This window comes from Nicotiana sylvestris, chromosome 8 (genome assembly GCF_000393655.2).
Source record: "Nicotiana sylvestris chromosome 8, ASM39365v2, whole genome shotgun sequence".
Taxonomy (NCBI): Eukaryota; Viridiplantae; Streptophyta; class Magnoliopsida; order Solanales; family Solanaceae; genus Nicotiana; species Nicotiana sylvestris.
Genome location: NC_091064.1, coordinates 117,760,822 through 117,771,300, shown reverse-complemented (window position 1 = coordinate 117,771,300; position 10,479 = coordinate 117,760,822).

Genomic DNA, 10,479 nt, shown 5'->3' with positions numbered 1-10,479 from the left:
ACCACGTGCCCCAAGAAAGCCACTGAACTGAGCCAAAAAGTCACACTTGGAGAACTTTGCATAAAACTTCTCCTCCCCCAATCTCTACAATACAACTCTCAAATGCTTCGCGTTCTCCTCCTGACTACCCGAACACACTAGGATATCATCAATGAAAACTATGACAAACGAGTCGAGATACGACCAGAACACGATGTTCATCAAGTGCATAAATGTTGCTGGGGCATTGGTCAGCCCAAAAGACATCACAAAGAACTCGTAATGACCATATCGGTCCTGAAAGCCGTCTTAAGAATATCCGAGTCCCTGATCTTTAGTTGGTGATTACCTGAATGGAGATCAATCTTGGAGAACTCTCTCTCTCCCTGAAGCTGGTCAAATAAATCAGCAATGCGAGGCAGATGATACTTGTTCTTAATTGTAACCTTGTTCAACTGCTTGTAATCAATGCACATCCTCATAGTGCCAACTTTCTTCTTCACAAATATAACCGACGCACCCAAGGCGACACACTAGGCCGAATGAACCCCTTATCAAGGAGTTCCTGAAGCTGCTCCTTTAACACCTTCAACTCTCCTAGTGCCATACAATACGGTGGAATAGAAATGGGTTTAGTGCCCGGCACCAGATCAATACCAAAATCTATAACCCTGTCTGGTGGCATACCCGGTAGGTCTGCAGGAAACACATCGGGAAAATCCCTCACAACTGGAATAGAATCAATACTGGGAGTCCCTACACCGACATTCCTCACAAAGGCTAAATACAAAAGACAACCCTTCCCAACTATACGCTGGGCCTTCAGAAACGAAATCACCATACTGGGGACAAAATTAGTAGAACCTCGGCACTCAATCCGTGGCACACCCGGCCTAGCCAACGTCACTATCTTAGCATGAGAGTCCAAAATAGCACGACACAGAGATAGCCAATCCATGCCCAATATAACACCGAAGTCTACCATACATAATAACATATCCACTCGCGTCTCCAGACCCCCAATGGTCACCACACACGACCGGTACATACGGTCTACAAAAACAGTATCGCCCACCAGAGTAGATACACGAATAGGAGAAATAAGAGACTCACAGGGCGTATCCAAATAACGAGCAAAGTATGATGACACATAAGAAAAGGTGGAACCGGGATCAAATAACATAGAGGCACCTCTGCGGCAGACTTAGACATACCTTTAATCATAGCATCTGAAGCAACAACATCTGGTCTACCAGGGAGGGCATAGAAATGAGCTTGACCACCACCTGATCGACCTCCCCCTGTGGGGCGACCCCTAACTAACTGATCCCCACCCTAGCTTCCTAAGCAGACAGTGAAGTAACTGAAGCTGAAGCCAAGGGCCGACCCTTCTGCTGAGACGGGCCCTCCAGAAGATGGGGACACTGCCTCCTCATATGCCCAAACTTTCCAGACTCATAACAACTCCCCGGTGCTGGAGACGAGGACTGAAGGGAACCCCTAGCACCAGAATGACCAGTATAAGGAATTGGCATGGAAGAACCCTGAACTGATGGAGCACGGGACAAACTCTGGGCTGGAAGGGCACTGAGTGATGAAGGGCCCTGATGAGAGCTGTGAGAACCATGACCCGATGATGCCCCACGATAACTTGGGCGAGCTGACTGAGCCTGCCTGAATGGATGGCCTCTGCCATGTTGAAACTGACCCCTCGAAGGAGCACTACCAAAGCTACTAGATCCCCGAGGCCTCTTGGCTTCCCTCTCTTCTCGCTCCTGGTGACGAACCAAATCAATCTCGCGGGCGATGTAAACAACCTCCACAAAAGTAGCACCTGACATAGTTTACCTAGTAATTAGAATCCGAAGATGATATGTGAGGCCATCAACGAACCTCCTGATCCTCTCTAGATCTGTGGGAACTAACCAAACCGCATGACGAGATATCTCAAAAAACCGCATCTCATACTGTGTCACAGTCATATCTCCCTGACGCAACTGCTCGAATGGCCTGCGCATCTCCTCTCAACGAGACTGTGGCACATACTTCTCCAGAAAGAGAATAGAGAACTGCTGCCAGGTAAGGGGAATTGCACCAACAAGCCTATGCCTCTCATAAGTCTCCCATCAAGTAAAGGCAGTTCCAGAAAACTGAAAGGTAGTAAATGCTACACAACTGGCCTCTAGAATACCCGTCGTACGAAGAATCCTCTAACACTTGTCCAAGAAACCCAGGGCATCCTCACCCTCAGTACTACTGAAAGTCGGAGGCTAAAGTCTACCAAACCTCTACAACCGACGCTGCTCATCGTCAGGCATAACTGGAACCACATATTCCTGAGCTAGTGGAACCGGCTGGGCTGGAGGTGCCCCCGGCGTCTGAAGTCCCTGGACAACCTGCTCAGGCGTGCTAGCAACGGGAGTCTGGGTGCCTCCTCCGGCTTGAGAAGTAGCTGCGGCCATAGTAACTGAGACCGCCTGAGCCAAACCGGTGCACAATGATAGTATTTGAGCTAAAGACTCTTGAAGGTCTGGAATCACAATAGGCACAGCTGGTGCCTGAGCTGGTGCTGATGGAGTGTCCACAACTAGGACCTGATCCTGAACAAGGGCGGCTGGTTGATCTGCTGGTGCTGCCCTAGCTGCTGTGCAGGCTATACCCCTGTCCCTACCACGGCCTCGACCACATCCTTCACCTCTAGTGGCCCCAGCTGATGGTACTGGTGGTCATCCATCCTGACCAGTAGCACGTGTCCTCACCATATGTGAGAGAATAGAATAACAGAAGTTTAGTACTTGGATCAACAGATTCCCATGACAAGAATCTCAAGAATATGAAGATTTTCCTAAAGGTTTTGCAGCCTCCCGAGGATAAGTACAGACGTTTCTGTACCGATCCGCAAGACTCTACTAAACTGCCTCATGACTCGCGAGACCTATGTAACCTAGGCTCTGATACCAACTTGTCACAACCCCAAGTGCCCGATCATGATGGCGCCTATCAAAATACTAGGCAAGCCAACCCAACAAGTAACCATGGTCAATTTCTCTTACTAAAAACATTTTTCTAACATTTAGTTAAGTCTCAATTTTCATAAGGAATTCATAAAACACTGAAATGTATGGAAAAATATTACAGAAAATAGACCAACACAGCCCAAACATCTGGTCTCACGAGTTTACAGCCTCTAATTACACTGATCCAACTGTCTACTACATAACAAATCTCGAAATGCAGAATAAAAAGGATAGGAAGGAGGAAAGTAGGGATGCGGATGCCGTGCAGCTACCTTGCAATTTTCAATAAGCTCTAGAAATGCTGAGAACCTCACTCTGCCGCTCGGGCACCTAGATCTGCACACAAGGTGCATGGAGTAATGTGAGTACGCCAACTCAGTAAGTAACTAAAGTAAATAAGGTCTAAAAGTAGTGACAAGCAGTTAAAAATCATATAAAAGAGTAAACAATAGAATATCAAGTCAAACTCAACAGTTTTAAAACCAGTTTCTTCATAAAGCTTCAGTTTCAATTGAAATACTTTGAAATCATTTACTTAGCAGTTTTCAACAGGGGCTCATTATAAAAGGAGAGTGGAATCAGCAAAACTATCATAAGTGGGCCCATCGGGCAAGGTATCACTCATAAATATAGCCTCTTAGGAAAGCCTCTCAGTCACTCGTGACTCAGATCTCATCACCCAGTACTCACACTCAGCACTCAGGCTCAAATACACCTCATAATAGTAATAATTAATCATAATAACCACTGCGGCGTGCTGCCAGATCAACAGTTTATAGTCGACTCCGCTCAGTGGGGGTGTACAGACTCCGGAGGGGCTCCTACAGCCCAAGCATCATATTATTGAGACGCGCAGCCCGATCCAATATATATATCACTGCGGCATGCAGCCCGATCCATATAAGTATCGCTGCGCGTGCAGCCCGATCGATAATATATATATATATATATATATAATATTGTTGCGACGTGCAACTCGATCCGTAATATTTATAATCCTCACCATTAGGTCCTCAACCTCTCTTAGTCATTAACCTCACAGTAATTCGGGCATAACAGTGGAAATCAGGGAACTCGGTCAAAATAGTTCTCACATTTTAAGAAGTGGAGTGATAAAATCAGTTTTAAACAATAAACAAGTAAAACATGATTGAGGATATGCTTTCAAACAAATAGAGTGAGGAAAACAGTAAAGATGCTCCTAAGGGTCTCAACAGGTCGGCACAAGGCCCCAAACATGGCATAAACCCATAATACAGTATAAATTTCTAAAATACGGGATATCATAAGATTTAAAATCAAGTACGTGGCTTAATAGCCGCTACAGGACGGACCAAGTCACAATCCCTACCGGTGCACGCCCACACACTCGTCACCTAGCATGTGCGTCACCTCATTTATCAAAATGATATGAAATACCGGGGTTTTGTATCCTCAGTTCCAGATTTACAATGGTTACTTACCTCAAACCAGAAGAATTACTACTCCACGATGCCTTTTCCTCTCGCATCGGCCTCAAATCACGCCAAATTTACCCAAAATGAGAATCATAACATTAAAATATGGTAAGGGAACGAAGCCCATGTGAAAATAATCAAATTATACAAAAAATCCCAAAATTGGTCCAACCCGAACCCCGGGCCCACGTTTCGAAATTCGATAAAAATCACATCAACAGAATCCTTATCCTCCGACAAATTCATACATACCAATAATACCAAAATCCGACCACAAATGGCCCCTCAAATCCCTAGATTAAAGTCTCAAGTTTCTAAGCCCTAACCCCCCAATTTAGGTTTCAAATCCCCCAAATTATAATTAGGAAGAAATCACAATAGGATCGAGTATTAAGTCCAAAATTCTTACCTCCAATAAGTTCTCTTTGATTCCCTCTTCAATCTCTCTCAAAATGCTCTAAAACTGAGTCAAATATGGTGAACTTAGGCCAAAAATCGCGAAAATAGCCTTTTAAAAATTCTGCCCAGCGATCAGAAATCCTTCTTCGTGAACGCGGTCAAAGCCTCGCGTTCGCGAAACACAAAAATACCATTGACCAAAATTCTCTTACGCGAACGCGACCACCCCATCGTGCACGCGATGCCTCAGCCACATGAACCTTTGCTAACACAATATACCCATCGCGAACGAGTTGAATAATGACCCGGACCTCCACGAACGCGGGACCCACATCGCGAACGTGAAGGCCAATGCTCCTGCCTCACACCGCAACCCTTCGCTAATGCGAGGCTCCACTCGCAAACGCGAAGCACAATTTGTCTGCAACACTACAACAGATTTCTACAATTTTGTTTAACTTGAAATGGTCTATTCAACCATCTGAAAGTCACCCGAGGCTCTCGGGACCTCAAAAAAACATGTCAACATATCCCATAACCTCATTCAAACTTGTTCCAACCTTCAGAACGCCCAAAACAACATCGAAACACCAAAATTACATCTGATTTAAGCCTAAGAATTCCCAAAACTTCCAAATTCCGCTATCGATCAAAATGTCTATCAAACCATGTCCGAATGACCTGAAATTTTGCACACACATCCCAAATGACACATCGGACCTTCTGCAACTCCCGGAATTCCATTTCAACTCCTATATCAAAATCTCACCTATCAACCGGAAAATGCCAAAATTCAAATTTCGCCAATTCAAGCCTAAATCTACTCCTGACCTCCAAAACACATTCCAATCGCACTCCTAAGATCCAAATCACCTCTGAAGCTGTCCGAACCCTCGGAACTCACATCCAAGCCCTTTAACACATAAGTCAACATCTGGTTGAGTTTTCTAACTTAAGCTTACTCAAAAGAGACTAAGTGTCTCAAACCTTACCAAAACCTCTCCGAACCCGATAACACATAATACAACTGAACAAAGTAATAAGAAGTAGAAATAGGGAAAACGGAGCAGTAATTGATGAAACGACCGGTCGGGTCATTACAAGAAATTTCATCTCACACGCGTCAACATCCGAACGACTCGAAACTAGCCAAAAGCAACTCAAGAACTTCAAATAATGCCAAAGGAAACAAATCCAATTGATAAAGGTCGAATATTTAATCAAAAATCCAAAGTCAACCAATTTAATTACGAGTCCAACCATACTAGTTTCACTCAAATTCGACTCCTAATTGATGTTCAAAACTCGAAAAATCACTCTATGAAACTTTAGACAAAAACCCCCAATTTCTGTCTTGATATCCTGAATCAAATGCTAAAATCAAGATAGATTCATGAAATATCATTAAAAAAATAGTAGAGAACACTTACCCCAATCCATATGGTAAAAGTTACTTCAAAAATCATCCCAATTTGAGCTCCAAAGCTCCTAATATGCTAAAATGTCTGAAACCTTTGAAATAGAGTACTTTATACACTGTTCCAGGGGTACCCTTCGCGATCGCGGTCACAAATTCTCAGGGATCGCGAATAGAAAATTTTCTAGGACAATTTTTACCCTATGCGATTGCGGCCATTTTCCCCGCGATCACGATTAACAAACTTCCATGTAACACTTCCCAACTCTTCTCAGATATCTTGTAGTATATCAGCCATAACATTTGATTTTATTTGTACAAAACTCCAAATAAAAAACATTTATTTTATGACGATTAGACACAGAGAGCTACAACTTTTATTTTTGGATCATCTCTAAATTCCTTATAGATTGCAAGATATAAGCTTCCAAAGTCGGGTCAGTGCAACAGAATTGTCTTCTATGCGATCGCGATTCATAGTGCCATTTTCCCCATTTTACTCTTCGCAATCGCGGCCAATTCTACGCGATCGCATTGCACACTGCTTTAGCCAAAAACCAACAACTAAAAATGGCCTAGAAGTGGTCTGAAACCACCCTGAAACTCACCCGAGCCCCTCGGGACCCCGTCCATACATGCCAACAAGTCTCATAACATAATACGAAACTACTCGAGGTCTCAAATCACGCATAACAACATCTAAATGATGAATCACACCTCAAATCAAATATTATAAACTTTGAATCTTTTAACTTTCAAAACTCGTGCCGAAACATATCAAATCAACTCAGAACGAACTTAAATTTTGCGCACAAGTCCCAAATGAAATAACGAAACTATTTCAATTCTTTGAACCACAATGCGAATCCGAAATCATCAAATTCAACTCTCGGTTAAATTCATGAACAATCCAAACCTTCAAATTTACAACTTTCGCAAATTAGCGCCGAAACTTTCTAAAAATATCAAAATGCAAATCCGAGCATGCGCCCGGGTCCAAAATCACCATCTGGACCTAACGAAACCATCAAAACTTTGAACCGAGGTCACATACTAAAAGTCAAACTTGGTCAACTCTTCCAACTTTAAAGCTTCAATTATGAAATTCATTCTTCCAAATCAATTCCGAATAACCTGAAAAATAAAACCGATGATTCACACAAGTCATAATACATCGTACGATACTGTTCAAGACTTTAAATAGCTGAACGGAAATGCAAATGCTCGAAACGACCGGCTGGGTCATTACACTAATTGGGCTAATCACCTCCAGGGGGAATAAATCCCGAGGAAACTACCATGGGAAAAACTGAAGAACTGCTTGGCTTTGCACAAAAACTATTTTTTTTGGTCGGAAAGATAATTTATATCATATAAGCTTAAATAGGTACATCACACATGTTAAGTAGATGCATAAGAGGCATCATTTGTACAAAGCTACCATGTCTAGTAATAGAATTAAAAGTAGACAGCATACTACTATTAGTAGATGACACACTCCTAGATAAGGTGCTACTATTATACAAAATAGTTGAACCAGAGAGTGATTGTGTTGAAGAGCTAGAGTCATTCCTAACTAGTCTTCGTTGTAACGTGCCCTGTTGATCTTGTTGGTAAGAAGGCATAGCAAAAGGTGGTGGTCTTCCTAAAAGTATGCATTGCTCCTTTGAATGCATCGCTCCATATGTAGCTAGGCTATCAACAACACAATTTTGCTCTCTGTAGATGTTTTGTAGTGGTGGACTATCCAGTTGTAAGAGTAAGAACCTGCAGTCATTAATAATATTAGTATATTGCATTGTATGTGAGTTAAACATACCTATTATTGCACGGGCATCAGTCTCAATGACGAGTGGTGTAAGATGTTGTTGTACAGCAATTTTGAGTCTCATGAGGAGTGCAAGAAGTTCTGTTTGAACACTTGTTCCTTCTTTTGCGGTTCCTGCAAATCCTATAATCCAGTTTCCTTGCATATTTCTAAACACACCACCAATGCCATATTTGCCCTTATCCGAGGAACAAGACCATCAATATTCAGTTTATAAGTGGCTTGGTTTGGTGGGTGCCATTTTATATAAAGGGGTGTCAAAGAACGATGTTTTATAGAAAAATTTATTAAGAAGTAAAACTCAGCAGCTGTTTTTATAATAAAAGATATATTGAGAGTGGCTTTTTGGTGTTCTAGTATTTGTTTATTTCTTACTGTCCAAAGGTCCACAGAGCAAACAGAATTAGTGTTGTATAAGGAATATTATGAGGGGTGGGTATGAGGGGGTGTATATAAGTTGGTATAACCAACTTAGATTAGTATGTTGCGACGTAGAAGAGCTAGCGATAGTAGTTGGGACTCGTAGGGCACTCCAAAGCTTTCTAGCATTAGAACAGTCAAAAAATAAATGAAGTATTGTTTAAGGGCTCATGTTGCATTGCTGGCATATAGCTGAATTAATGATACCTAGTCGTGCGAGATACGTCGCTGTTGGAAGTCTGTCATGGCAAAGTAGCCATAAGAAAAAAGTAATTTTTAGTGGAATGTGGAGTTTCCAAATCCACCTATAGGACTGTGATGGGGGTATGCTAATAGGATGTGTAATTTTTAATAAAGTATTGTATATAGATTTGGTTGTAAAGATACCATCTTCTATTAGATCCCAGTAAATTTGATCACACGTTGCAGGTGTGGTAGTGTCACGACCCTGATTTCCCACCCTCAGGAGTCGTGATGGCACCAACTCGTAGAAGCTAGGCAAGCCATGAACATAGAAATCATTAACTCCTTTATTTTAAAACTTCTTACCAATTATAATAACAAGGAAACAAACTGTTAAATAACAGTGAAATATTAAATTTAGCGGAAGTCTTAAATAAATAGAAAATGAAAATGTCTCAAAGACCATCATGTGCCTCTAACCAGAACCTCGTGTCACAACATCCACGGACTACTAAGAGTACTAAATACAACCGTTTGAAAGAAATATTGCACTGTTTATCTCGAATACATGAGATAACAGAATATGAAATAAGATAGAGGAGACGCTGGGCCTACGGACGCCTGCAAGGCTACCTCGGTGTCTCGGTGGACTGAAGGCTGGCTCCCGAGCTACTGCTGCTGACCAAATGCTACTCCAGTATCTGCATAGAGTGCAGAGTATAGTATCAGCAAAACCGACCCCATGTGCTGGTAAGTGCCTAGCCTAACCCCGGCGAGGTAGTAACGAGGGTAGGACCAGACTCCAGATAAACCTGAGCAATTATATAATATATAGCGGAAATATAAACAGGTAATAACGGTTTAAACGGGAGGGGGAAACATGCTTCGGGGAAATATAACAATTCTATCAGAAACTTAATAAAGTATGAAAGAACACTCGATGTCTACAATCAATACGATAACAATATTGTTGCGGCGTGCAACCCGATCCCTTATCATTTAACCTTGTTGCGGCGTGCAACCCGATCCACATATATAACTGTTGCGGCGTGCAACAAATCCAATATAATATCTGTTGCGGCGTGCAACCCGATCCACGTATATAACTGTTGCAGAATGCAACCCGATCCAATATAATATCTATTGCGGCGTGCAACCCAATCCACATATATAACTGTTGCGGCGTGCAACCTGATCCATTATATACAGTCAACAATAATCATAACTAACCGTCCCGGTAAGGGAGAAATAGCGATAACCAAACCTGTTCCAACATCTAACTATCTCCACTATAACTCAACTAGTTTCAACATCTAACACGAAGAGTCATTAACTTAAGTGTCCGTAATATCAATTCAGAACACAATGCAAGGGAACCTCAACTCAACAATAGCCCAGCAAGGGGGCAACATAATGATCTTTTTCTTTCTCACTTTTACTTCAAAATTCACTGCACAACTCGAGCCAATGCTCTAAGGTTTCAATTATCACTTATACTTTCATAATTCTTTATACAACTGGAGCCAATGCTCCTCAATGTTCATAGGCAATTCTTTCCACAACTTTACACAATAAATAGAAATCTTCACCAAGGCATGAATAATACAACGAGATCATGAAAATCACAAGATAAGACTCACGGTCATGTTTGACACCAACATATAGATACTCGTCACCATGCCTATACGTCATACTCGACAAGAAGCAAATAGCAAATAGGACACAACTCCTAATCCCTCAAGCTAAGGTTAGACCAAACACTTACCTTGATGCCACGAA